Source organism: Natrix helvetica (genome assembly GCF_964273705.1).
Source record: "Natrix helvetica genome assembly, chromosome: 7".
Classification (NCBI taxonomy): domain Eukaryota; kingdom Metazoa; phylum Chordata; class Lepidosauria; order Squamata; family Natricidae; genus Natrix; species Natrix helvetica.
The window spans coordinates 73,075,272-73,102,675 of NC_138558.1; the positions used below are offsets into that span (position 1 = coordinate 73,075,272).

Consider the following 27,404-nt stretch of genomic DNA (forward strand, 5'->3'; position numbering starts at 1 on the left):
TTGCCAAACCCCCCAAAAGACCCTTAGGCTTGGCCGTGGGTTCAAGGGCCCTTCTTCGCTGTGGAGTACACTCATTGCTGTACCCCGCAAAAGACCCTTGGCCTTGATCCTGTGTGCAGACAACCCTCAACCCTCTTCCCTATGGACTATTCTCATTGCCAACCCCCCCCTCCCAAAAAACCCCTTGGTCCTGGGTGCAAGCGGGGACTCTCTCCCCCATCTTCTCTCCGCATCCTATCCGATCAGCGACGTGGTTTGGGGTGCCTTCATGGCGAAGGCTTGGCAGCAGCAGGCGTTTCCTCCTATCAGGCCAACCCCTCCCTTCCTGCCCTCTGGGCTTTTTTTGGGGAGGGGAGGTGCGGTTGGTAGGGCGGCTGCTGTTGTTGTTTCGCACTGCTGCAGCATGCCTTACAGGGCGGGCGTATGCCTGCCTCTCCCTTCTCTCCCCTTTCCCCCCCCCCATGTGTGTGTGTTTGTGTAGGCCTGAGGAGAGGGGAGTGCAGCCAGTACATTGTTTGGGGTCCCATGAAGCTCAAAGGGGGCCCATGAAAGGGTTTCTTTTCTAAAAAATTACAAAACCCAATTTTTAAAAAGAAAAACCACCTTTGCATATATGCTTCATACTCTCTATACTTTGTGTGTAGAGCAAAAGCGCCTGGCGGCCTCCTTTGACCTGAAACTCTGTCAACCACGATTATGCCATTTATTGGATTTTGATTTCATTTCGTTAAGTTGGCAACTTTAGTTTTATTTCATTTATGAATATATTTTAGATTTCATTTCCATTTATGAATGGGGTGAAAGGTCATCTGGAAAATCTGGAGCTCAAAAAACACAAGGGGAAACAGAAAGGGGATGTGTCCAGGTAAGGGGCTCCATATTAGTTGTGTTCCAGCACTTAAGACTCCCCTCTCTCTCTCTCTCTTTGTGTGTGTGCTTGTGTGAGTGTCTCTCTCTCTCTCATTCCGAGGCGGGTGCCAGGTGCGGCCGCCTCCCAGGCTGACAAGCAGCGGGCGGGGGAGGCGGGCGGGCAGGCAGGCAGGCCGGGAGGGAAGGAGGGGAGGAGGGCGGGCAGCGGCAGCTGGAAGGGCGAGTTTGGCAGCGGGGCGGCTCCCCCTCTGCTGCTCGGCGGCGGCTGCAGGGGGGTAATTAAGCCGCCGGCTGGGGCAGAGGAGGAGGAGGAGGAGCGGCCGAGCCAGCAGCCGACCTCGCTCTGCCTCCCGGGGCCGAGCAGGGCAGAGCCGCTGCGTGCCCGACTTGTTTGTGTGCGAAGGAGGCGCCCAGCCCAGCAGGGACTCCAGCCGCGCCCCGGCCCCTGGCTGGGCTGGCGGTGCGCGGAAAGCCTCGCCCCAGCCAGCCGGGGAGACGCCCTGCCTGCTCAGCCGGCTGAGTGATCGGCGCGCCCCTCCCGGACCCTGCCCGCCTCTCCCCCTCTGCCCTCCCCGCCCTCTGAGTTACCCCGCCGGCCCAGGGAGCCTGGCACAGCCAGCCAGCCGCGCCGGCGATCATGTGACAGCGCTGCCTAGTGCCAGGAGCCCGAGTGGGGGAAAAGAAGGCAGCGCAGGAGGAGGCCAGCCAGAGGCGTCCGGCCCCACCGAGGTGGCCCGCCCGCTGGAGAAAGAGAGAGAGAGAGAGAGAGAGAGAGAAGAAAAAAAACCGAAGGGAAAAGGCTGACGGAGCTCCCCGCGCCCAAGCCAGCCCCAGCAGCGCCAACTTCGCAGGTTGGATGCTTTGACAAGTCAAAGTAAGTCCTGCCGAGGTGGGAGGAGGAGGAAGAAGAAGAAGGAGGGGAGTGGGTGCCAAGAAGGCTCAACGGGTCTGTTACCGGCAGCAAGGGGTCTTGGAGGCTCCGGAGGAGGAAGGGGGAAAAGGGGGGGTTTGCGAAGAAGACGCAACGCGTCTGTTAAAAGGGGTCTTGGAGCGCTAGGGGGGAGGAGGAGGAAGAGGAAGAAAGGGGGGTGAGAGGAAGGCTCAACGGGCCTGTTACTAAGAGAAAGGGGTCTTGGAGGGCTCGGGAGGAGGAAGAGGAAGAAGAGGGGGGTTGCGAATAAGGCTCAACGCGTCTGTTAAAAGGGGTCTTGAAGCGCTTGGGAGGAAGAGGAGGATGAAGAAGGGATTGCGAAGAAGGCTCTATTGCAAGGAGAAGGGGGTCTTGGAGGGCTCTGGAGGAAGAGGAAGATGGGGGATTGAGAGGAAGGCTCAACGTGCCTGTTAAAAGGAGAAAAGGCTTTTGGAGGGCTCGGGAGGGAGGAGGAAGAAGGAAGAAGAAGAAAGGGGGTTGAGAGAAAGACTCAAAAGTGTCTGTTAAAAAAAGAATAGGGGTCTTGAAGGGCTCGGCGGGAGGAGGAAGAAGGGGGTTGCGAGGAAGGCGCAACGTGTCTGTTATCAGGAGAAAGGGGACGTGGAGCGCTCGGGAGGAAGAAGAAGAAGAAATGGGGGAGGGGGTGCCTAGAAGGCGCAACGTGTCTGTTACCCGGAGAAAAGAGTCTTAGAGCGCTTGGGAGGAGGAGGAGGAGGGAGAAGGGGGGCTGCGAGGAAGGCGCAAGGCGTCTGTTGAAAGGAGTGAGGGGGGTCTTGGAGCGCTCGGGCGGCGCAGCGAAGCAAGCGGAGCAGTCCGAGAGGGTCCTCGCGATGGGAGAGAAGGCGAGCGCAGCTCTTTATCGACGTGGCGGGCCGGGACAAAAGTGCCACTTGGGTGAAAACCTTGGCAGCTGCAAGAGAGAGAGGGAGGGAGGGAGAGAGAGAGAGAGAGGCAGTGCAGGACATGGGGAGGGGGGTCTCATGATAGATAGATAGATAGATAGATAGATAGATAGATAGATAGATAGATAGATAGATAGATAGATAGATAGATAGATAGATAGATGATAGATAGATAGATAGATAGATGATAGATAGATAGATAGATAGATAGATAGATAGATAGATAGATAGATAGATAGATGATAGATAGATAATGATAGGTAGGTAGGTAGGTAGGTAGGTAGGTAGATAGATAGATGATAGATAGATAGATAGATAGATAGATAGATAGATAGATAGATAGATAGATAGATAGATGATAGATAGATAGATAGATAGATAGATGATAGATAGATGATAGATAGATAGATAGATAGATAATGATAGATAGATAATGATAGGTAGGTAGGTAGGTAGGTAGGTAGGTAGGTAGATACCCCCCACCCCCCAGAACTGGTGGAAACTCGAGGGGAAGGGGGCTTAGTAGGAGGGCTGGGGGACCCAGCAGCCTTGCCCCCTTCGGATCGCTGGCTGGAGGGGACACAACGGCTTGCCAATTCCCAGGGATCTCCTCATCTGCGATTGGCTGGGAGGAACTGGGGGTGGTGGGAGAGAGAAATATGTTTTTAGGGTTCGGGAAATCTCCTTTGTATTCGCTTGTTTCTCCCTTCCTCGTGGAGAGCGGAAGGACAAGGAAAGGAAAGGAAAGGCATTGGAACAAACCACAGAGCTTTTTGCAAAAAAAAGAGGGCAGCAATGCTGGATTAGACTGCTTGATCCCCCTCCCCATTCTTGGGATGGGGGAGGAGAGAGTCTTTGTGAGCTTCCCCCACCCCATGGGTGACCTGCTTTCTTGACATCCGATGACCCTTTCAATTCCGAGGCCAAAGCAACTGGAGAGAAATCCATTTAAATCCTGTGGAGTTCCTGCTTTTGTTCCTCTCTGTACACCCACTAAGATGAGGGTTGTGATTGTTTTGAATTTGCAGGGTCCTTCTTATACCGCTGAATAAGGAGGGCATCTGATAGGGAAGGTGTCTGATGTGAAACGTTTCTTCTTCTTCTTTAATTTACTTAGAAAATGTCTTTGCCACTCACTTGTTCAAAATGAACAACGCTCTTAAAGATTTCTGTAGAATATGTGTTTTCATAACAGTACCATTGGGCCTAGTTTTAGCTCCCTCACTTCAAAACTTATATGTCTTGACATGGAGATACTGTGTTGCAATTTTACTTCATCCCAGATTTTAAAGCACACACACACTCTGCGGGTACACATATACCTTTATTTATGGCACCTGTATTGATTTGTATTGAAATGGTGTTACTATTTACATAACACCCTTAGAAATGTCAGAACAATGTGCAAAGAGTACAACTTTTAAACCTAATTGGAAAAGACATCAATATTCGACTTCTTCTCTCTCTCTCTCTCTCTCTCTCTCTCTCTCTTTCTTTCTTTCTTTCTTTCTTTCTTTCTCCAAATATTGCTTTATGGCTGTTTTAAGAAAAATGTAATACTGCTTCTTTGGAAGGCTTGCGAGATGCAGACTTTATAGCTATCATTTGAACCTAACTTAGAATGCCACTTCTTGAATAAATTAAACACTTCCAGGTGACAAAACTTCAAATGTTCTCCCTTCTTGATACAGGCATTTGTGTCAATGGGGGGGGGGTGTTTAGAGAGAATTCACTCTCTTTTAAATTATTGTTATCATTTGGTCATTTGTTGTCATTTAAATTCTTTTTGCACAGCTGTAAATGTCATAGTTTACACAGGGCCCAGGTGCTTTTTTCCCCAGTTTCTGGGAAAATGGAAACTTGTATTGGAGTCATTAGCCCATTGAGTCACATTTTTTTAACTTGTAAACTTCTGCTGTCATCATAAAGATGAAGTTAAAGGTTTTTTTGCATCATACAGTAGTTTTCAAAACTTGTTAAAATGTTTGACCAATCCTTAACCACTTGATCAAAACTAGGTTCTATCAATCTAATGTTACTACTGTATTTAGGCTCAAGGCAATTATATATTTTGTGTGTTTTAGTGTGGCACTGATGCTTCACCTGACAGCATTAGTGCCCAACAAGCACACAATGCACAAAATATACAATCATCCAAGCGCTTGCCGAAGTGAACTGGCAAGTTCAGACTTCTGACTTTGGCTTTTCCTGAATGCTATAGTGATAAAGAAACTTGACATAAAAATAAACTCAGAGAGTAAGAGCGATTAATAAAGAAAGAAAGCTTATTTTTCAAATCTCACGCCTTTCTTTTTTTTACAAGTAGTCAGAACTTACACTGTGACCTGTTATGTGAAGAAAAGTCTATTTTCTTTTCCTGTCTAGATATTCTGCCCTGGATCCTCCCTCCCTTCTAAGTTATAATAACTAGGGCCACTGTTGCTCAGTTTAAGGGTAGTGAAATCTACAGGGCAATGGGTTAGGGCAGGGGTGTTCAAACTTGGGAACTTTAAGACTTGTGGACTTCAACTCCCAGAATTCCCCAGCCAGCATGGCTGGCTGGGGAATTCTGGGAGTTGAAGTCCACAAGTCTTAAAAGTTCCCAAGTTTGGACACCCCTGGGTTAGGGGAAAAACTGAAATATTTCGTTGGGGGAAAAAAGAGACAAATGCATTAATCAAAGGTTACAGTGCTGTGCATATATTTACTTTGGGGTAAGCTGCGTTTAGCCCGTTTTGTCTCTGTTCCAAATAAACACGTACTGTGTATTTGATTGCTTCGGGCCCAACATTTGTCCTTATTATTAATTTTAAGAGTTGGAGCCGCCTAATCTAAGTTGTTTTCCACTTCTAAGTAGCTGAGAAAGTGTGGACTCCATCCGTAGTCTATGGCACTGGAGGCTGGGGGATTGAAAACTTTGCTCCAGTCGTCGGGTGTCACGTTAAGCTAACGCAAAGCGAAGAAAAGTTGTGTGCAGTTCTGCTTAAGGGTGTGTGATGGTTAAACATCAGCCTTGTAGAAACAATGCAGAGTGGAGACACCACTTTTTTAAAAGGGCTCCGGTGTCCAACGTAGACATGGTGATCTATGGTTTATTGTGACAGAAGTGCATGGAACGTCAAGTGAATTTAGAAATGGTATTTGCTCCTAAACGGTGGTTAATCCCTTATTATGCTTTGTTTGAACAGAGCTGGATTCATAACTAGGATGTGTAGTCTTTGATTACAACCTTTTGTTTAGTGACCGTTCAAAGTTATGACGGCATTGGGGGGGGGAATAATTATTTATGACCGTTTTTCACACTTGGAACTTTTCCAGTGAATCAAAATTTAGACGCTTGGCAACTGGTTCATATTTACGACTGTGGTTGTAACTCCGGGGTCACATGATCCCCTTTGGCGACCTTCTGGCAATGGGGGAAGCCAGACTTCTCCACTGCAGTCATTTGCTTAACAACGGTGACGAGAAAGGCCGTAAAATGGAGCCAAATTCCCTTAGTGAATATTTCACTTAACAGTGAAAAGTTTGGCTTCAATTGTGAAGTCAGTGACTATCTGTATTTTGAGTCGTGGCTTGTTTCCAACAAACAAACTGGGAGGAAACGTTGTTTATTGCTCAGTCACAAACCTCAGTGAATTAAAATCCAACAAAGCTTATGAATTTCTCAAACCTGGGAGAGAAGATGGATGAATATATCATATCACTGTGTGTGTAGCTATCACTAAATCCTGTCGCTCATTTACATGATGAGCGAAAGCTTAGTTTAATGTTTCAAGATTTGTTTCTGGTGTTTCCCCACCCATCCAAGAATGTATCTTGGATATAGATATAAATGTAAATTTTCAGCACTTAGTTTCCTTTGGCTGATTTCCCCCACAAACATCATCATCGTATCCGGTTAATACACCATAAGATCCCAGATCTATAAACCAGATGAGAAGTCAGAAAATGTCCAGAAGTGAACAGTGCTAATCTGTGGTTATCTTGCAGCTAAGAAAATTACATTGGCATCTTTAGATCTGATGGTGGCATTGCCTATTGATTCCATAATACCATATACTTTGATTGTGGCATTATCCACAGTGAACAGCGACTCTTGAATTAAACAGATTTGCATATAGATGTAATAAAGATAGGCAGAGACAGGACAGCCATTTGTCTGAAACAATATAGGGTGTCCCGCTTGAGCCGGGGGTTGGACTAGAAGACCCCCAAGGTGCCTTCCAACTCTGTTAGCCCTAAAATAATGCTCTATTTATTTTATTTTATTTCATTTGTAAACATAACCAGAATCAAACTCTGCATTCCGATAGCATCATCAAGGCTTTGTTCATTATTTTAGATTTGCTTTTTTTTAAAAAATAATAATAATAGAGTCTCTTAAATATTTGAGCAGCTCGGTCCGGGAATGGAGAAGCCCATCCATTGGGGTGGCGTTGCCTCCTGTAGATAGTCCACCCGGTCCCCTCTGGATAGAGACTGTGGTTTGGATTCGGCTTCATTGACCCAACGGCCGTGTTTGTGGTGGGTTTGTTCATGGTGGAAGCCATCCGACCCCTTCTCCGTTGGACATGAGCGGGAGAGTCAGGAAAGGTCACCTAGATGTTTTTCTGGCCTTCCTTCCTTCCTTCCTTCCTTCCTTCCTTCCTTCCTTCCTTCCTTCCTTTCTTTCTTTCTTTCTTTCTTTCCAGCCAAGAGAGAGAAAGAGAGAGACAGAGAGAGAGAGGGAGAGCCACTAGCACTGTTTCCTGTTCTTTGTTTCAAGGCTGGGCTTTGCGTCACACATTCCAAGTAGCATATGTGTGTTCTTTCCTGCTTCAGGCTGTTTTCTGGTAGATCAGTAGCCCAGACCTGTCCTCTTGTCACTGCCCTAACAACAGTTCAGTCTCCACCCATCGAATTATCATGTCTCCGCACACTCCAGATTGCTTAAAAAAACGCCTGTGTTATGTCACCACCCAAGAGCCGGTCTTAACCTTTTCATTCGCGCGCAGGCTGCCACCTTGTTTATTTAGAGTAGAGATTATTTTCTGGGTTGGATTGCTTTTGTTTGAGAGGAGGGGGAGAAAAGGAGGAGATGTGGCGCATATATATATATATAAATAATGTGGAGAGGTGGTGATATATTTGGGGAAACCAAAGGAAAACCATTCCCTCGTTTACATGCCTGCGTAATTTCTACAGGAACATTCGCCATGAGTCAAAATTTTATTCGAATTTTCTTTTAAACGTGCCACCAGTTCCACAATAAAAGACAAACCTACTTCTCTAAAAGTTGGGCAAAGTTTTAGGGTAAGCTTTCTCCCACTAATAGCCTGCTAATGGCTTTTGTTCTTTAGGCAATGGTTTCGAGGCTGTTCTTTGTGTTATCGCTCGTGTTTTTATCGGTCAACGAGACCGACTAGACAGACGGAAGTTTATTCTGTTTGCCCGTCTGTCTGGCCTCAACTTTGCAAGTTTTCCAGGCGTTTCCAAGTGTCATCAATGTTGACGACAGAGAATTCAGAGGGATCGTGGCACCTCCTAACAGCCCCTGTATTCACGACACAAGAAAACTGGATTTTGGAATTCAGGATTTGGGGGGGGGGATCAAAGGTGTGTCGGAATTAGGAAGGGAATATTTCGATCAGTTCAGATTCTGCCCTGGGCCTTGTCTGTTCATCAGTCAATGAGATGGTTTAGGATTCTTCAGAAAAGCTCATTTTTCCTAATAACAGAATATTGTATTGGGCTTAGTAACACTCTCCTTGTTGAAACAGTGTGGCCTGTCAGATGAGAAACACCACACATTCATAACGAGAGCAAGCAGGCAGAATGTGCTGACGAGGAAGTTCCGAGTGAGAACTTGAAATATCTCCATTATTATTTTCAGTATTGCTAGTAAATGAGCTGAAGATGCATTTTGCAGGCACCACTTCTTCCTGGGACTCTATGACTATTTATAAACAAGCAACACCAAGGAAGACATTTTCTGGCTGAGGCAACGTCCCCAGTCAGCTGTAACCCCATGCTACTGAAATATTAATTTCCTCACCCAGCTTTGTACGAATTCCAAAAAAAAGTAAAACATGCGGAAATTGAACAGGCCCACGCTGCTGCGTTTGTGCACTGAAAGAAAGGTTGCAATTCTCTGGGATTTTTTTTTCCCCCACATCAAAAAATAACTTATTCAAAAGGAAATGACATTGTTCCATTATTGGACAAGTAACAGTCGAAAGCTTTTTGATAAATAAACGGCTTAAATTATTTTGACTTTTTTCTTTGATGTAATAATATTTCACTATTACATCGTCCTGGATTTAGGTTTAGTGACCATTCAATGTTACAATGACTCTGAAAAAAGTGATTTAGCAACATCCCCGTGGTCACGTGATCCAAATTTGGATGCTTGGCCACGGACTCATCTTTATGACGGCCACAATATCCTGAGGTCACATGATCCTGTTTTGCGACCTTCCAACAAGCCAAGTTACTGGGGAAACCAGTTTCATTTAACGACCATGTTACTAACTTAACAACTGCCAATTGTTAACAATGATGGACAGAAAGGTCGCAAAATGGAACAAAACTCACTTAACAAATGTCTCACTTAGTAACCGAAATTTTGGACTCAATGGCAGTGGTAAGTTCAGAACTACCTGTAATATCTTTTACATCGTGCTGTCCCGGTCCAGAGTAAGAGTTTTACGTGGAGTAGCAGGTGTCTAATATTTACAGGAATTTGAGCAGGTTGTAAGGTGTGTACGTGTGCAAGAGAAAAGTCCAGATGGCAGGTGTGGCCACCGGATTGCACTGCCCTGTTGTTTCTTTGACCCACAAAGAAGTAAAAAAATCTTCATGACATCCCTGGGGAATCATAGCTAAAGGATGTAATTGAAGGCAGATTAGATTATGGGTGTAGTCTAATAGAGGTTGATTCACACACGTGCCAAGGTCTCGTGCTTGCTGCATTCAGTCACATGAAGCTGTGATCAGAGCTGGATACAAAATTGACCTCAGATTTAACAGAGTTGTAACGGATCCTGGCTGGGGAATTCAGCATGGCTGGCTGGGGAATTCTGGGAGTTGAAGTCCACAAGTCTTAAAGTTCCAAAGTTTGGACACCCCTGCTGTAGGTCATCTAGTCCAACCCCCTGCCCAAGCAAGAGACCTACCCTGCACCATTTCTGACTGATGGCAGTCCAGGCTCTTCTTGAAAGCTTCCAGGGATGAAGCTCCCGCAACTTCTGATGTTTGTTAACCTAATTGATTTGAAGCTTGGGGATTGCCATATTTCCCCATTAAAACTTTGTGGTGCAGTTAGCTGGATTTTTTTTCTGGCCATTGATACGATACACTAAAAAAATGCCTGGGGAATTCCGTGAGTTGAAATCCATAGGTATTAAAAGTTGCCAAGGTTGGACACCCTTGTGCTAACCACAGTTTGGGCAGTTCACGTTACTTTAACAGCATTTTGAGTCCTACTGACTGGCAAAATGCAAGTAAATAAGCAATGTTTAGCCAAAGAGAACTTTGAGCCTAAGTTGGCTTGTTTAATCGAACCACAGTTAAACATAACGGTAGTCCAAAAACTGAATGACACAACATGGAAGTAACCCCCAAAAGAAGCAAAATATCCTTTTCTGAACTGTACAAGAGAGACTAGGTAGCATACGGGGGTTTGTTGCAGCTTGTTGCTATTTGTGTTTGTAAGCCAGGGTTTTGCAGAAAGGATAGGCAGTCAAGGTATCTATAGCTGATCTTGGGGAAAGGAGGGAGGGAGGGAGGGAAGGAAGGCAGGTAGGCAGGCATAATGGGGAAAAGAAGAAACAATGGTGAGAGGGAGGGAAGGAAGGAAGGAATAGGAAGGGAGAGACAAGAGGGTGGCAGGGAGGAAGGAAGAGGGAGGGAGGGTGGGATGGATGGATGGATGGAAGGAAGGGAGGCATAATGGGGAAAAGAAGAAACAATGGTGGGAGGGAAGGAAGGAAGGAATAAGAAGGGAGGGACGAAAGGGAGGGAGGGAGGAAGAGGAAGGGAGGGATGGAAGGAAGGAAGACATAATGGGGAAAAGAAGAAACAATGTGGGAGGGAGAGAAGGAAGGAAGAGGGAGGGAGGGAAGGAAGGAAGATGAAGGGAAGGATGGATGGAAGGAAGGTAGGAAGGAAGGCATAATGGGGAAAAGAAGAAACAATGGTGGGAGGGAGGGAAGGAAGGAATAATAGAAAGGGAGGAACGAGAGGGTTAGAGGGAGTGATGGGAGGGAGGAAGGGAGGGATGGAAGGAAGGAAGGCATAATGGGGAAAAGAAGGAAGAAGGAAGGGAAGAAAGGAAGAAGGAAGATTAAGGAGTGATTGGAAAAGGAGATTACATTGCCAACTTAGAAAGAAAGTTTTTTTAAAAACCCTGAAAATAATACCTACTTGATTTTTTTTAGTATAAGATGAGACAGACAGAAACATACCCTTGCTGTCAATATTGCGCTAATTTACATTTCAACAATAAACTAGCATTTCTGGAGTCCCTACAATGGCTCTTTCTCAACCTGGCCTACTTCGAAGGCTGGAGATGTCGTCTGAAAACAAGCAGATGACTTGACCAACATTGCATCTTCTTCTCCCAAACTTGGAATGCTTGCCAATTCCATCTCACCTGAAACACGAGTAGAAAACCATATTTGTTCGGTCTCTTTCGTGTGAGACCGAAGGTCTGGTTGACCAGCCTAGTTGGACTTTGCCTCTTACACAAACAGGATCTTGAAAATATTGGGGCAGCTGTTTTTGCCCAACTTCAGCAAGTTGCAAAAAGCCTTTTTCTCATAACATTTCACGACAGGTCGTCCTGGATTTTTATGTTTTTATGTTTACTGACCGATCAAGTTACAATGGCCACAAAAAAAGTGATTTACAAATGTTTTCCACACACTCACGATCGTTACGACATCCCCATGGTCACCTGATCCAAATTCAGATGCTTGGCCGACGACTTTGTATTTATGACGGTTGCGTCGGTATCCTGTCTTAATGGGATCCTCTTCTGCGACCTTCTGACAAGCCAAGTCATTGGAGAAGCTGGATCCACTTAATAACCATGTTATTATATGGTTATCTCAAGACCTAAAATGGACACCTAACATCAAAAACGTCATCATAGAAGCACAACAAAGAATGTTCTTTCTGTGCCAACTCAAAAGTGCCCAAGGAGCTGCTGATTCTGTTCTACAGAGGAACTATTGAGTCTGTCATCTCCACCTCCATAACTGTCTGGTTTGGCTCTGCAACCCAACAAGAGAGACACGGACTTCAGAGGAGAATCAGAAATGCAGAAAAAACAATGGCTACCAACCGGCCTTCCATTGTGGACCTATGCACTGTACAAGTCAAAAAGAGAGCTGTGAAAATATCTACAGACCCCTCGCATCCTGGACATAAATTGTTTCAACTTCTACCCTCAAAATGACACTATAGGGCACTGCACACCAAGATAATTAGACACAAGGACAGTTTTTCCCTCAAATACCATCACTCTGCTAAACAAATAATTCCCTCACCACGGTCAAATTATTCACTAAGGCTGCCCAGCCCTGTGGAATGACCTCCCTCCGGATATTAGGACCACCACTGACCTCCGCTCCTTCCGTGTAAAGCTCAAGACCCACCTATTCCAAATAGCTGGCCTGGCTCAACCATAACCTCATATCGCTCCTGACGGGTTTTTAATTTGGTAATTTTATTCAAAGGGATTTTAAATTGTGTTTTTTAATTGTTTTCACTCATCAGTCTACCTCCTCCATGCACATGTATATGTCTTTGTTCTTATGTATGTTTGTCTTTATCTGTATTTTATTTGTTTTGATTGTACGCCGCCCCGAGTCCTTCGGGAGAGGGTTGCGGCTAACAAATAAAATTATTATTATTATTATTATTATTATTATTATTATTATTATTATTATTATTATTACTATTATTACTATTACTATTAATCTTCTCATCGTTCTTATCACCCATCTCCTCCCATTTATGACTGTAGGACTGTAACTTTGTTGCTTGTATCCTTACGATTTGATTGTTTCATAGTATGATCTAATTGCTTATTTGTATCCTATGACTATCATTAAGTATTGTACCTTATGATTCTTGATGAATGTATCTTGTCTTTTTATGTACACTGAGAGCCTATGCACCAAAGACAACTTCCTTGTGCATCCAATCACACTTGGCCAATGAAGAATTCTATTCTATTCTATTCTATTCTTAACAACTTAACTTAACTGCAGTGAGTAACTTAACAAATGTGGCAAGAGAAATCATACAATGGGTCAAAGCTTATTTAACAAATGTCTCACTTAGCGACATACATTTTGGGGTCCATTATGGTCGTAAGATGAGGAGTACTTGTATCCATTATTAGCAAAGCTGTCGTAAACCATGGGACTCTGCAAATAGTTATAAGTGTGATCATATAAGCAACTGCCCGTCAGATTTCAGAATCAGGTGATAAATACCTTCGGGGACGTCTGTTGTAACTTTGGTCTCTAAGCGGCTGGTTATAAGTTGAGGACTTTCCGTATGCCAGTATAAAATGTATTTCTTTCATGACTCTGAAATTTGTCTTGCCACTTTTGCGTTTTTGCATTGACACTTCTCTTCGAGATAATGTTGATTCTGTCATTTAGGGGGACCCGAATATGAAGATTTCTTGTTTTTCATTAACTGTTGCTAATTTTAAAAAAAAGATTTATCATTTCTGTGATTCAAATTAATGCGTGTTGTGGAGAGATTGGCCCAAAAGATACTGAATGTATTCATCCCATTAATATTGATAATGATTATATTACGAATCCCATTCAAGCGTAAAGGACAAAATCCTATTTAGGTTTCACCCTCAAATAAAATTGTTTTGAAAAAAAAAATATCTGGCAAGTTTCATAAATACAGACAGTCCTCAGCTTATGACATTTCTGTTGCTGAGAGAGAGGTTTGTTAAGTGAGTTTTATCCCAGTTTACAACCCTTCTTGACACAGTTGTTAAGTGAATCACTGCAGTTGTTAAAAGTTAGCAACGCGGTTGTTAAGTGAATCTGGCATCCCCAAGGTCGCAAAAGGTGATCACATGCCCCAGGACCCTACAGCTGTCATCAATACAAATCAATTGCCAAGCATTTGAATTTTAATCATGTGACCTTGGGAATGCTGCCATGGCCATAAGGGTGAGGAAAGGTCATAAGTCACTTTTTCAGTCCCGTTGTTACTTCAAATGGTCACTAAGTGAACTGTCGTAAGTCGAGAGTCACCTGTATTGTATAAACTTGTGTCAAAGGGGTAAATTATGGATACTACATAAAGGTATGGAAAGCAGGCGAATTTTATGAAAGTGAAGTACATTTGAATTTAACAGAGATTTGGGTATCTCTGGAATACTCGTTTGCCTTCCAATTGTGGCCAGTTTTCCACTGCTATGTTCCGGTGAATATATAAATCATAAAAAGATGGTGTATTTCTGCTAACCATCTTAGTTGGATATAAGCTGTAAATCAGTGTTTTATTGTAACGTTAATGCTCTTAGTCAGAGGAAACACTTTATGAAGAGAGATTCTCTGCAACCAACACGGAAGTGTTTTCATTCCAAAGATGTAGTTGGTTCGAGTCCATAATTTGATATTTGGCAGGGACTCTCGGAGGAATCAATTTAAATCTTCTCTATACGAAGTTTTCATCCAGGGCCAGATTCTCCTTATATAGGGTTTATAATAGCCATTGTTTATAGGATCCAAGAAGAGCCAACATAACAGTGATAGGAACAAAACACACAGCTACTGCTGGGGATTTTAAATTCAAACATTAGTCATAAGTAAGGCTTGTAAAAAGGGATGTTCATTACAAGCAGCTTCATAGCTTAAGTATTCTAGTCTCTTTGGGGGGGGGATATACTGAGTTCACTGCATCATTTTTTTTAAAAAAATATCATCTTCTTTCTTGTCTCTTGTTTCTTCTTTGTTTTTGTTTTCCATTATCGGTACGTTGCCTCTTTTCGGATTTTCCCATCCTACTCATATCAAGAGCAGGAAATTTTTGTTTAGTTTCTGACTTTAGGAGACTCCGTCGGCGTGAATGAATGTGAAGCACCTGCTTGTTCTGACCTAGGCTTCCTGAGAAAGCATAAATCACAATCTTAGGTCCAAAAACCACTCTTTTATTTATACGGCTGTGAATGGTGGTCGTTCACAGCCCTCAAGGCTTCACAAATAGTCTGAGAAGATTCCGACAGATGTCTGCTGGAGTTGCCACAGTCTTTCAGGGGAATGTTGATAAAGACCAACCTTATCTCCCTGAGAATCCTGCCAGAGACCTAATTGCCAAATGCAGAGCAAGGCCAAACTTAGCACAAAGTCAAACAGAACTTGTCAAAGCTTGAACCGACCAGATGAACTAATTGCTTCCTGCAAAAGTTCACTTCCCATTTGCTCCTCTTTTATGTCTTATGGGAGGGGCCAATCATCTCCAAGCCTTACTCCCAAGTCACCCCTGTTTTCTTAGTTGTTCTTGCCTTCTGGCAGCTCTGCACATGCGCACACTGGGAACAGGCTCCCGTTGTTCTTCTGCCTCGCTGATGTCAGACTCCGAAGGCAGCACATAACTACCAGATGGCCTTGGCTCCCTCTCTGCCTCTGACGCAGAGCCCTCGTCCGAGCCTTCCCTAGACTCCAGGACTGGCCCATGTTCCTCCTCAACCTCCTCACTGTCCGAATCTGCGACCAGCTCCACAGGCTGCAGGCAGACCAGAACACTGCCACTCAAAACTTTTCTTCTGCCTAGTGGTTATATCGAGCTTTGCGATATCCACCGTTGACATTAATAGGGAATTCATGAAGTTGCTAGGTATGGAAGCTGTCTTTTCAGCCAGAGTTATCTGATGAACTTTGAATGTGTCTGGTTATAAAATGAAATTGTGATGGAAGGATGAAATTGGCTACAAGGAAGCTAGGAGGAGGGATCGGAGTCCTGTCCTTTGTAATTAAACCTTCTTTTGTAAGTGTGATGCATGCATACAACCCACGTAAAAGAAGGCCAGGCTTCGGTGGCACAGTTGCCGCTGTCATCTTGTGTCGTTGTTGTTGTTGTTTTGACCTCCCCCTCCCTTGGAGGCCTCTGCTTCAGCCATTTTCTACCGTGGTCTATTTGCATTAGCATGAAATGTGTATCTCTAAATTAAATGGATGGGTTAATATGAACGATTATTTTTCTAGGGTGGGACGCAGTGGTTCAGTGGCTAAGGTTCTGAGCTTGTCGATCAGAAAGGTCAGCAGTTCTGTGGTTCGCATCCCTAGTGCCACGTAACAGAGTGAGCTCCCGTGACTTGTCCCAGCTTCTGCCAACCTAGCAGTTCGAAAGCACGTAAAAATGCAAGTAGAAAAATAAGGACCACCTTTGGTGGGAAGGTAACAGCTTTCTGTGCGCCTTCGGCATTTAGTCATGCCAGCCACATGACCATGGAGACGTCTTCGGACAGCGCTGACTCTTCGGCTTCGAAACAGAGATGAGCACCGCCCCCTAGAGTCGGGAACGTATTTACGAGGGGAACTTTTACCTTTATCGTTCTAGGAAACACAAATCTGTAATTTCGTAATACTTATTGAATGAATGATGTCTAACGTTCAGTTCTGCTAAAGTTGTATTATCCTAAAATGTTAAAATAGATAGTCCTCAACTTACAAACCATTCATTGAGTGACTATTGAAAGTTACAACGGTACTGAAGAAATTGACATAGCTGTTTCTCACTTACGACTCTTGCAAAATCCCCACGATCACACAATCAAAATTCAGACGTGTGATTACCCTTTTGCGACCTTCTGAACAGCCAACTCAACGAGGAAATCCAGATTCACTTTACAACTGGATTACTAACTTAACAACTGCAGTGATTCACTTAACAACTGTGGCAAGAGAGGCTGTAAAATGGGGCAAAATTCATTTAAATGTCTCTCTTGGCAGCAGAACCTTTGGGCTCAATTGTGGTCATAAGTTGAGGACTACTTGCACATTGGATATTAACCTTTCTGGATCCTGTTCCAATATTGGAGAATTTTGTTAGGGGAACCTCAACTTGGCGTGTTGTAAAATCTGTCATGTGTCTTCCATGGATCTCCATACATGGAAGGTCATTAGAAGGCATGATGATGTCCTGTGTACCATGACATCATCACATAAATGATGCAAATTTTGTCATTTGCTTCGGTTGTATTGGGACAAATACGATGATAATAATGGACGTGATCCCACTTACCCCACTCACCTCACAGCAGATACAGTAGCTGGGTCTTCTAAGATCCCTACATTTGAGGAGTTACTATTTAATTAGCCAAGACTTGGGTCATTATTTCCTCTGAATGCTAGAACAGAACAGAATAACAGAGTTGGGAAGGGACCTTAGAGGTCTTCTAGTCCAACCACTGCTCAGGCATAGGAAACCCTATACTGTACCATTTCAGACAAATGGCTATCCAACATCTTCTTAAAGACTTCCAGTGTTGGAGCATTCACAACTTTTGGAGGCAAGTTGTTCCACTGATTAATTGTTCTGTCAGGAAGTTTCTCCTCAGTTCTAAGTTGCTTCTCTCCTTGATTAGTTTCCACCCATTGCTTCTTGTTCTACCCTCAGGTGCCTTGGAGAATAGTTTGACTCCCTCTTCTTTGTGGCAGCCCCTGAGATATTGGAAGACTGCTATCATGTCTCCCCTAGTCCTTCTTTTCATTCAACTAGACATACTCAGTTCCTGCAACCGTTCCTCATATGTTTTAGTCTCCAGCCCCCTAATCATCTTTGTCGCTCTTCTCTGCCCTCTTTCCAGAGTCTCCACATCTTTTTTTACACTGTGGCGACCAAAACTGGATGCCGTCTTCCAAGTGTGGCCTTACCAAGGCATTATATCATACTTATCAAAACCAATAATTGATTGTGATGTTGAAAGACAGCCATTTTACTCTTTATTTTGCATTGCTGCAGGAAAAATGAAATTTGGAAGCTCACTTCCATGGATCTTAATCTGACCTGATTTAGGGACTGAGAGGAGAGAAATTATGTTTGGGTGAAAATATCTCCAATCAGTATATTCAGCCCAGGTGGAAAGATAAATGTGTTGTAGTAGGAAGAAAAAAGAGGCTCAGTGGCTAAGACGCTGAGCTTGTTGATGAGAAAGGTTGGCAGTTCGTGGTTCGAATCCCTAGTGCCACATAATGGAGTGAGCTCCTGTGACTTGTCCCAGCTTCTGCCAACCTAGCAGTTCGAAAGCACGTAAAAAATGCAAGTAGAAAAATAGGGAAGGTACCTTTGGTGGGAAGATAACAGCATTCTGTGCACCTTCGGTGTTGAGTCATGCCGGTCACATGACCACGGAGACGTCTTCGAACAGCACTGTCTCTTCGACTTTGAAACGGAGATGAGCAGCGCCCCCTAGAGTGAAGAACGACTAGCATGTATAGGGAACCTTTACCTTTGCCTTAGGAAGATAAGAGCTGTAAGACTTTGAACAAGAAAATCACTAATGTGGAAAGGTTGAGGTACTCTGGTTAAATACTCAAAACTATTGATTCTTTAGAGGAAAAGACACAAAGTAAAATAAAATATAGAAAAACCTGAGGAATTTCAGATTTTATTGGGTCCAGTGCCAGATTTAAGAGGATCTTTTAATGGGGAATTGTGTTGATCTCTTTTCAAAAATAAAATCTATTAGAAGAATACAGGTAGCCCTCCACTTAACAACAGTTAATTTAGTGATTGTTCCAAGTTAGCACGGCACCGAAAAAAGTGACTTACGATGGCTTTTCACATTTCATGGCAGCAACTCCATGGTCAAATGATCAAAATTGGGATACTTGGCAACTGGGTTCCTATTTATGATGGTTGCAGCATCCCGAGGTCATGTGGTCCCTATTGCGACCTTCTGACAAGCAAAGTCGATGGGGGGGGAGCAAGATTCTCTTAACGACCAGGTTACTAACTGAGGAAGTGCAAAAGATTTAGCAACTGTGGCTAAGGGAGGCCGTAAAATGGGGCAAAACTCAACAAACGTCTCACTTTACAACATAAATTTTGGGCTCGTTGCGGTCGTAAGTCGAGGACTGTCTGTATATCCCAATGCAAAGGGTTTAAGAGACTTGTATGCCATGTAGGGCATGGATACTCGTTCGTTTAATGGGGACAGCTTTTTCAGTTCAAGAGCCACCTTGCATAAAACATTGATTTTCACAGCTAAAAATTGCTTTAACAACAGGAAAGAGACTTATCTGTGTGGTGGGGAGAGGGAGGTGTAAGCCAGTTTTTGCTTTTAAATTTTTTTACAGTGTAGTCCAATATATTCCATCTGCTTGATTTCATTCCCAAAGGACAAGGCAGAAGAGAATTAGTACCTGCTGGGAACATTTTTCTTTCTTTCTCTAAAGTGTTTATTTTTACCTTAAATATATACAGAGGTATTTCTCTTCCATTTTTCCTTTTAACAAAAGTATTGGCTGCCATGTCTGTCTTCAGCCTTCCAGCTGTTTCATATGAATTCCAGAGACAAAATGTTGTTTTGGTTGCCGACCCATCGCGACCCCATAGACAATGTTTCTCCAGGCCTTCCTGTCATCTACCATCCTCTGGAGTCCATTTAAGCTCTCACCGACTGCTTCAGTGACTCCATCCAGCCACCTCATTCTCTGTCATCCCCTTCTTCTTTTGCCCTTCAATCTTTCCCAGCATGAGGCTCTTCTCCAGGGAGTCCTTCCTTCTCATGAGGTGGCCAAAGTATTTGAGTTTCCTTTTCAGGATCTAGCCTTCTAAAGAGCAGTCAGGGTTGATCTCCTCTAGGACTGACCAGTTGGATGGCCTTGCAGTCCAAGGGACTCGCAGGAGTCTTCTCCAGCACCAGAGTTCAACGGCCTCCATTCTTTGGCGCTCAGACTTTCTTATGGTCCAACATTCACAGCCATCCATTGCAACTGGGAAAACCATAGCCTTGACTCTACGCACTTTTGTTGGCAGCGTGATGTTTCTGCTTTTTAGGATGCTGTCTAGATTTGCCATCGCTTTCCTCCCCAGAGACAAACTATCTCATCTCAAACATAATGCTAAATGTTAGCAATATCTCCAGGATTTCTGTATTCCTAAAACACCAGTAGCCCCTCTTGAAATTGGAATGAATTTTACTGTTTACAAATACATGATATGTGAGATTTCCTACTTTCCTTATGGATGAAAGCAAAGGAAAGGCTTCTGGCATGCACGCACCAGCCAGCTGGTCTTTGGGTTTTTGGTGCTTCGGCCACAGGCGCATGCACGCATGTTCCGCTTTGGGCACTCGGTGATGAAAAAGTTCACCATTACTGATCTGGACTGTCATATTCCCATGAAAATTTCTCCATATGTTCCAGCAATGAAACCTCTTCATGCACCTTGGCTATAAATCCCGACTAGTGATACAAGTCACCTGTATTTGTTTGAATATCTGTTTTGAATCAAAACCTTTTAATAAATTGATTAAAGCAGTTCGTTCTTCTCTGCGTTGAAGGAGAAGAGGGGGGGGGAACCCCTATACCAGGGGTGTCCAAACTTGGCAACTTTAAGACTTGTGGACTTCAACTCCCAGAATTCCCCAGCCAGCTCGGCTGGCTGGGGAATTCTGGGAGTTGAAGTCCACAAGTCTTAAAGTTCCCAAGTTTGGACACCCCTGCCCTATACTATTCCATAAACAGGTAGTCCTCAACTTACAACCACAATTGAGCCCAAAGTTTCGGTGGTTCAGTGAGACATTTAAGTGAATTTTGACCCATTTTATGACCTTTCTTGCCACAGTTGTTAAGTGAACCACTGAAGTTAGTAACACAATCGTTAAGTGACTCTGGCTTCCCCATTGGTTTTGCTTGTCAAAAGGTGGCAAAAGGGGATCACATGACCTTGGGACACAGCAACGGTCATAAGTAAGAACCTGTTGCCATGCATCTAAATGTTGATCACACAACTACGCGGCTGCTGCAAAGGCTGTAAGTGTGAAAAATGGTCATAAGTCACTTTTTTTTAGTGCCATCGTAACTCTGAACTAGGTCACTAAAGGAACGGTTGAAAGTTGAGAACTATCTGTACTTCATTTGCTTTTAAATGTCTGCTTTTTAAATCTTGTTCTCTTTCCTGGCTGTTTTTCTCTCTGAAAGCTGAAGCTTAAGACAGGAAGCCAGATAACTTTCTGCTCTGATAAGGAATTCTTTGTCTCTCAGAACTGGCCGGACGCTCTTAGTGATTTTAACTTGGAAGATTTTTGTTTGCTTACTTACTAACTTGATTTATAAACTGTTCTAGGCTAAAATGACTCCGAGAGACTTATTTCCCCATCTTTCAGTAGGAAAGTTAAAAAAGAAAAAGGGGGAACAATATTAACCACTTAATCATTAAGAGTCACTGTTGGAATTTCATGGATTTTATACAATTAGTGATATTCAGTAGAGAGAGATATTCTTCAACCAGTAGATGGCGGTGTTTATAAATTTGTAGTTGCATCTATGGTATAAGCTAGTGTTCCCTCTGAATAAGATTTCCTGCTTCCTTCTGGCAGTTAAGTAGAAAACCACATGTGGACTGTGCACTGTCTGTTCTGTTGGGCTATATACAGAATTTCTAACAGTTGTAACTAAAATTCTTCTGCAATTGCAGATCCATCACCTTTTCAACAACTTTCCCTTAAAAAGGGGAGATTGCAGACAGGAAAATATTTACCTACTGTTGTTGAGCTGAGCAATGGCTTCTTGAGAAGAAACCATCCCAGCTTTGTCTTCAAAACGGACAAGGCCACCTCCTCTCTCACATATGTGTTCAGCTCCTGAACCAGTTTCCTTTACCTCCCTCAAGATATTCACCTGTCAGGAAAGAGAGAGGTCTAAATCACAGGTGGCAGAACTAACCCCAAAGAGAGCCTTGTTCAAAATCTGGCACCAAAGATCAGGTCCAGATGTGAAGGTCCAATTAAACTGATTTATTACTAAACATTGCTATGCCCAGGAATCTTCTCAACTAATGGCCATCATCTGATTAGAATTAGATAAGGGTCAGTAGAGTTTGAGAGCGGTTGGATTTTCTCAGCTTGTGGCTACGTAAGAATTATGGGCTGATCCCCCTTTTAACTCTGCCTCCCAGGATCTGCAATTAACAAATCGTTGTTAATTCCTCATGTCCATTAAATCAGAAATTATATGATTTGTAACAGTGTAGGAAGTTAGCACCCACCCCTCTCCTAGAAAAATGAAACATTTTAGGAAATATTAAAAGGGCAGAATATTTCCCCTAAAAGGGAGGCAGAAACTCACACACACTCCACCTTTGTCAATGAGCCATTAAGGCCTGAGCCAGTTATGTAGTATGGTAGATCTACATAACAAAGATCTACCTCCTTCGGGCAGAGCCATAATAGGAATCCCAAAACCCTTTCATTACATTATCACCCAGCAAGAGTCAACCAAGCTTGAGACTCAGGACAGTCCACAGAGTTGCCCCTGCACGGCCCCATGGGAGTCTGACAACCAATCAGAATACAAACTCAAATTCAAAGCCCAACAGAGGGTATAAATCTCTTTCTCTCTCACACCCATGTGTCTCAAACCATGTGATCCTGTCCACCATTAAGCCATCTTTCCAAGCGGCCTCCATGTTTTCCAGTGTCTTTCTTCCCACTTGGAACTGAACCCAGGTGGACATTTCTCCCAACAACAGTTTGCGTCAGAATGAGGCAAGGGAGATTGACATACGAATGGCAACTGCATTATGTTATTCATCAATTTCTTGCGCTAATGCAGACTTCCCCAATGTTTTCGGCTTTGCGGACCGGCGGAGGGGTGGGAAAGGGGAGGGTTCCAACGCGAGGTCATGGCCCAGACGTAGGCTGCAGCCCCGGGAGAGGTTGGGGACCTCTGTGATAACAGATCTTTTCTTCTCAAAAAACTAGTACTGCAAATGGGAAGGATCTAATTAGATCACAAAGACACAATGGAAGCACAGCATGCACAAACAAGTGCATCCTTTGTTTCATCTGTTCGGCTGCGTTCAAGATCTGTTGAGGAATTTTGACTCAAATCCCAACTCTGTAATTTCTCAGGTTAACGAATGTTTTCGTTCTTTCAAAATAAAACGTGAATAGAGTAGAAAGCTTAGTGTTTGGACTAATTTTTTTTAAAGTTAGCTTGTATTGTTTGCTCAGGGTGGTAATAGTTTAAAATAAGTCAATCTATGATTTTTAATACAGTTTGTTGCAGTAATTCCATTAGGTTTGACACAGAATCTCAAAAAGTTTGAATTTTTAGGCACTGTGTTTCAGAATTTTAAGCTGCAATTGCGTCCTAGAGAAAGGTTAAAGAGAAACCAGGATCTTGAACATCAGCAATGAATAAAAATGCATTTTTCAGCTTGTTCATTCTTTTTTCCATTAAAAACTTGGGGTTTCCCCCCCCTTTAAACAAAGCAAAAACAGAACAAATTGTGGGAAAATAAGTGTACCGCTGCAAGATAACAAGCTATATAAATACTGTAAAATGGTGTGATCAAAGCTTTATCTGGAGGTATATTCAGTTCATCCACTTAAATCATTATTGTATTTCTGTTGTATTTCTCTAGCAATTTTCTCTCTCTCCAGATAAATATGATTGGATTTTTAATGGGTGAACAATAGAATTATCTTAGACTTTTAGAAAAGGCTTAGTTTTGATATGTGCAGTTCACTTGTTGGCAAAAAGCACCTGATCTTGTTTTAATTTTAGTAGCATGTTTTGAAAACTATTTTCTTTTAAGTTGCACAAACCTGTGTCCTTCGCTTCTATTTTAGGCTCTATTTAAATATTTGTGCCAAAGCATTTAAAGAATACTTTGATAAACTGAGGAAACTTGGTTAAAAGATTTTTTGCTGGACTACTGAAGGAAATGTAAATTGCTTTCTTTTGATGGCAGCCTGTCTTCTAAACTTTAGGAAGTTTGAGAGCAATAAATAAGTGAATTTCACAACGCCTTTGGAATGAGTTCCTTCTTCCTTCCTTTCTCATAAGGAAGTGGGAATTAAGGAAAATGTATTTACAGAAACATATGGGAGCTGTAGAAGGAAGCAAGTAAGAGCGATCAAGATTTCAGTATGGATGGTAAACAACAGGCTTTGACTGAACCCTGGCAAGACTGATCACTGGTCCCTATCTAACAAAATGCAATTCAGTGGTGGGAAAAGTTAAGGTTCTACATTTAGGCAAGAAAAACCAAATGCACAGGGACGGTATAGGTCAGTAATGGCTAATCTTTTCCTGCAAAATTGTGTCTGTGCACACAATAGTGTGTGTGTGCCATGGGTGGGTTCCTGCCAGTTCTAACCTCTTCTATAGAAGAGGTTCCACAAATCTACACTGCCGTTTAGAACCGGTTCCAGCTCCCTCCCCCCACCCATCCGCCCATCATCAAGATGAAGAGCGAGAGGAGGAATTCTGGGAGTTGAAGTCCACAAGTCTTAAAGCTGTCAAGTTTGAACACCCTTGGGTTTTTTTCTAAAGGGCTAAGGGTGCAAGGGTCTTGTAACTTGACAGCTTTAAGACTTGCACACTTAAATGCCAGAGTTCCTGAGCCAACATGACTGGAGGAGGAATTCTGGGAGTTGAAGTCCACAAGTCTTAAAGCTGTCAGGTTTGAAGACCTCTGGGGATTTTTTTCCTAAAGGGTTGGGGTGCAATGGTCCTGTAACTTGACAGCTTTAAGACTTGCGTGCTTCAAATGCCAGAATTTCTGAGCCAACTTTCTGGTTGCTAAGGAAGAGCGTTGTTAATTGAGTTTCACCACATTTTACAAGTTGACCACGCCCACTCAGTCACATGACTGCCAAGCCACTCCCAATCAGTCACATGGCTGGCAAGCCACTCCCACAAAACAGGCCACACTTACAGAAGAGGTTCTAAAAAAATTTGAAACCCACCACTGGTGCATGCATGCCCACACCTACAATACAATGCGCGCACACACACCATGCATGCGCCTGTGACACCCCCCCCCCACGCGGCCTACTCAACCTCCTACATCACAGCAGAAGGGGAGAGGTCAGAAACAGGCTTGTTTACGGATTTCCGGAACTTCCGGGTGGCTTGTTTGCCCTCCCCAGGCTCCAGAGTCTTTTTTTCGAGCCTCCGGCAGGGCAAAAATTGCCTCCCCTGGGCTCCAGAGGCCCTTCCTGAAGCCTCCTGGCACCAAAAATGGAGCAAAGGGGGAGCGCCGCACCCCCTGTACTCCCCCCACCCCCTGCGCATGTGCGCCCAGCCCCCACACATGCACAAACGTCTCCCGCATGAATGGCAGAGACCCAGAAATCAGATGGCCGTTGGGAGGTGCACGCACATACACGGTGCAGCTGATCTGGGCGATGGCTTGTGTGCCTGCAGAGGGGGCCTCCGCGTGCCATAGGTTTGCCATCACGGGTATGGGGTCTTCTTGTTGAACAGGGGCTTGACTGGAAGACCTCCAAGGTCACTTACAGCTCTCTTCCGATTGAAAGTGACTTATTTATCAAGTTTATTAGCTCCCAAACTCACCAAAAGTGACTGGACATGTATCCAGTCCTCCCTCTCATGACCACTGCAGCATCCCCACTGTGAAGTAACCAGAATTCAGGCATTTTACTGTGTAAAAGATGGTAAAAACAGGGCGTGCAACTCACTTAACAATTGTCTTGTGGTCGTAAATTGAGGGCTCCTATAAATACGATACAGGCACAAATAAATAAAATAAAATCTCTTTTCTCGTCTTGCTTTCCCCGGATCTGGTGATCCTCCCTCTTTCAGCAGGAGAAAGTGTAGAACAGAAAAAAGAGGATTTCATTTTTGCCATCCCTGACTTGCTCTCTCCTGGTTATCAGACCCGTGCCTTAGATTGTGTTTGTTTCTTGCCTTTTTACCTGGCCTTATTTGCATACAGGTACCTCATTTCTTCGCTTAGCACAGGGTGTGAGCGAAATCTTATCACAACCGGTGTTCTGTTTGGACAAGTTGCTTTGCCTTGGCCTCAATCCACAGGGTGGAGCAGCAGGGAAGGGACGGGAAAACGACACGGTGCAGTTTTCTTTTTTCTTTTTAACACAAGGCAAGGCAAGATTGTTTTCTTAAGGGAGCAGGGTTCGTTATCTGATTTCTTATTAATGCTATCTACAGTTCTACATGTCTAAAATGTTGGGCATGGTGGGGGGGAGGGGGGTTTCTCTTTGAATTTGGCCTACTGATTTGACTTGAAAGAACATTGCAGAGTCTCCGCACTGTCGCTCAGTTTGTTTTGGGGGGGGGGGGGTTGAAAAGACATAGCGCCTGATTGCAAAAAATAAAATAAAATATAAACAAAAATGTAATTATAGCAATTTAAAAAAAAAACACCGTTGAGCGAAAGAGCGAAATCTAGGAGGGGTAAAGCTTCAGTCTTTTGCCTTTTAAAAAAAAAAAAAATTCTGATTCTCAAAAGACTTTCTGGATTGACTCAGAAAGTTTTTTCCAGAAGAGGTTTCCCATCGCCTCCTTCAAAAGGTGTTGAGAGAAATGTGATTGTGTTTCGTGCCCGAAGCAGGACTAGAACCCACAACCTCCCAGTTTCTAGCCTGATGTTGTTCCACCCTAAGGGGGGCATAAAATTGGCTCTTCTTTTGCCTTAAAATTTTGGCAAAAATTTGTACCGGCGACTGGCTATTAAATCAGCAAATATGAATTTTAAAGAATTTTACTATGACTAGGTTTTTCTAATCAGGAAAAATTTTTTTAGTTTGGAGCTTGAATTATTCTTGCCTGGTTTTTCGCAACAACAGTTCATTTAGTGACCGTTCCACTGTTCTTCACAGTTGCGACCATTGCAGCATCCCTACGATCACGTGTTCAAAATTTGGATGCTTGGAAAAGGGAGCATACTTATGAACCTGAGGGTCAAACGATTCCCTCTTTGCGACTTTCTGACAAGCAAAGAGAATTGGGAGGCCAGATTCACTTAACAACCGGGTGACTAACTTATCCACCGCAGTGATTCACTTAACAACTGAGACAAGAAAGGTCGTCAAACCGGGCAACACTCCCTTAACAAATGCCTCACTTAACAACCTAAACTTTTTTTTTTAGGTAGGTGTCATGATTAGATGTCAGATAGGAAAGAAAGAAAAAGTTGTTTAATAAAAGGTGACATGATTAAAAGCTAGAATAAGTGATAGAAATAAGAGAAGGAGGAATATTAGTGTATATATTTTTATATAACAAAATGAAAGTAATAACAAAAGAAAATGTGGAATGATTGAACAATAAAAGACTGCAACTTAATATAAATGTGTATTATTATGATTATGATTATTATTGTTAGAAATACGTAGGTTGATTGAATGTAATAATTATGATTAACTTTATTAGTGTTCTTTGTATTAGAATGCATGACACCCAGGTGCCACACTGTTTACGCATTGATTTGAAATATTTATTAAAAACTAAATAACAATAAACTAGAAGAAAAAAACAACATAGGTTTTGGGCTAAGTTGTGGTCATACGGGGCACACTACCCCGTGCAACGTAATGGACAACAGTTGTATAATTTGAAGTTCTGCAAAAATTAAGGGTGCTGGAGAGGCGTTGGATAATGTGTGCTACACTCATTTTGGAAGAGCTCATTGTGACGTTTTTGCAAATAAAATCACAAACCCCTTTGGTTTCACCTTTC

At 43.3% G+C, this 27,404-nt stretch overlaps 1 protein-coding gene across 1 annotated transcript in view; it reads left to right on the plus strand.

Annotated features, from left to right (window-relative positions):
- Positions 1-1,201: 1,201 nt before the first annotated feature.
- The window catches only part of KLF3 (KLF transcription factor 3), a 38,374-nt gene continuing 12,171 nt past the window's right edge, over positions 1,202-27,404 (plus strand). The window contains exon 1 of the mRNA XM_081959800.1: positions 1,202-1,744. The gene's annotated coding sequence lies outside the window, so the exon portion shown is untranslated. The remainder of the gene's footprint in view (positions 1,745-27,404) is intronic.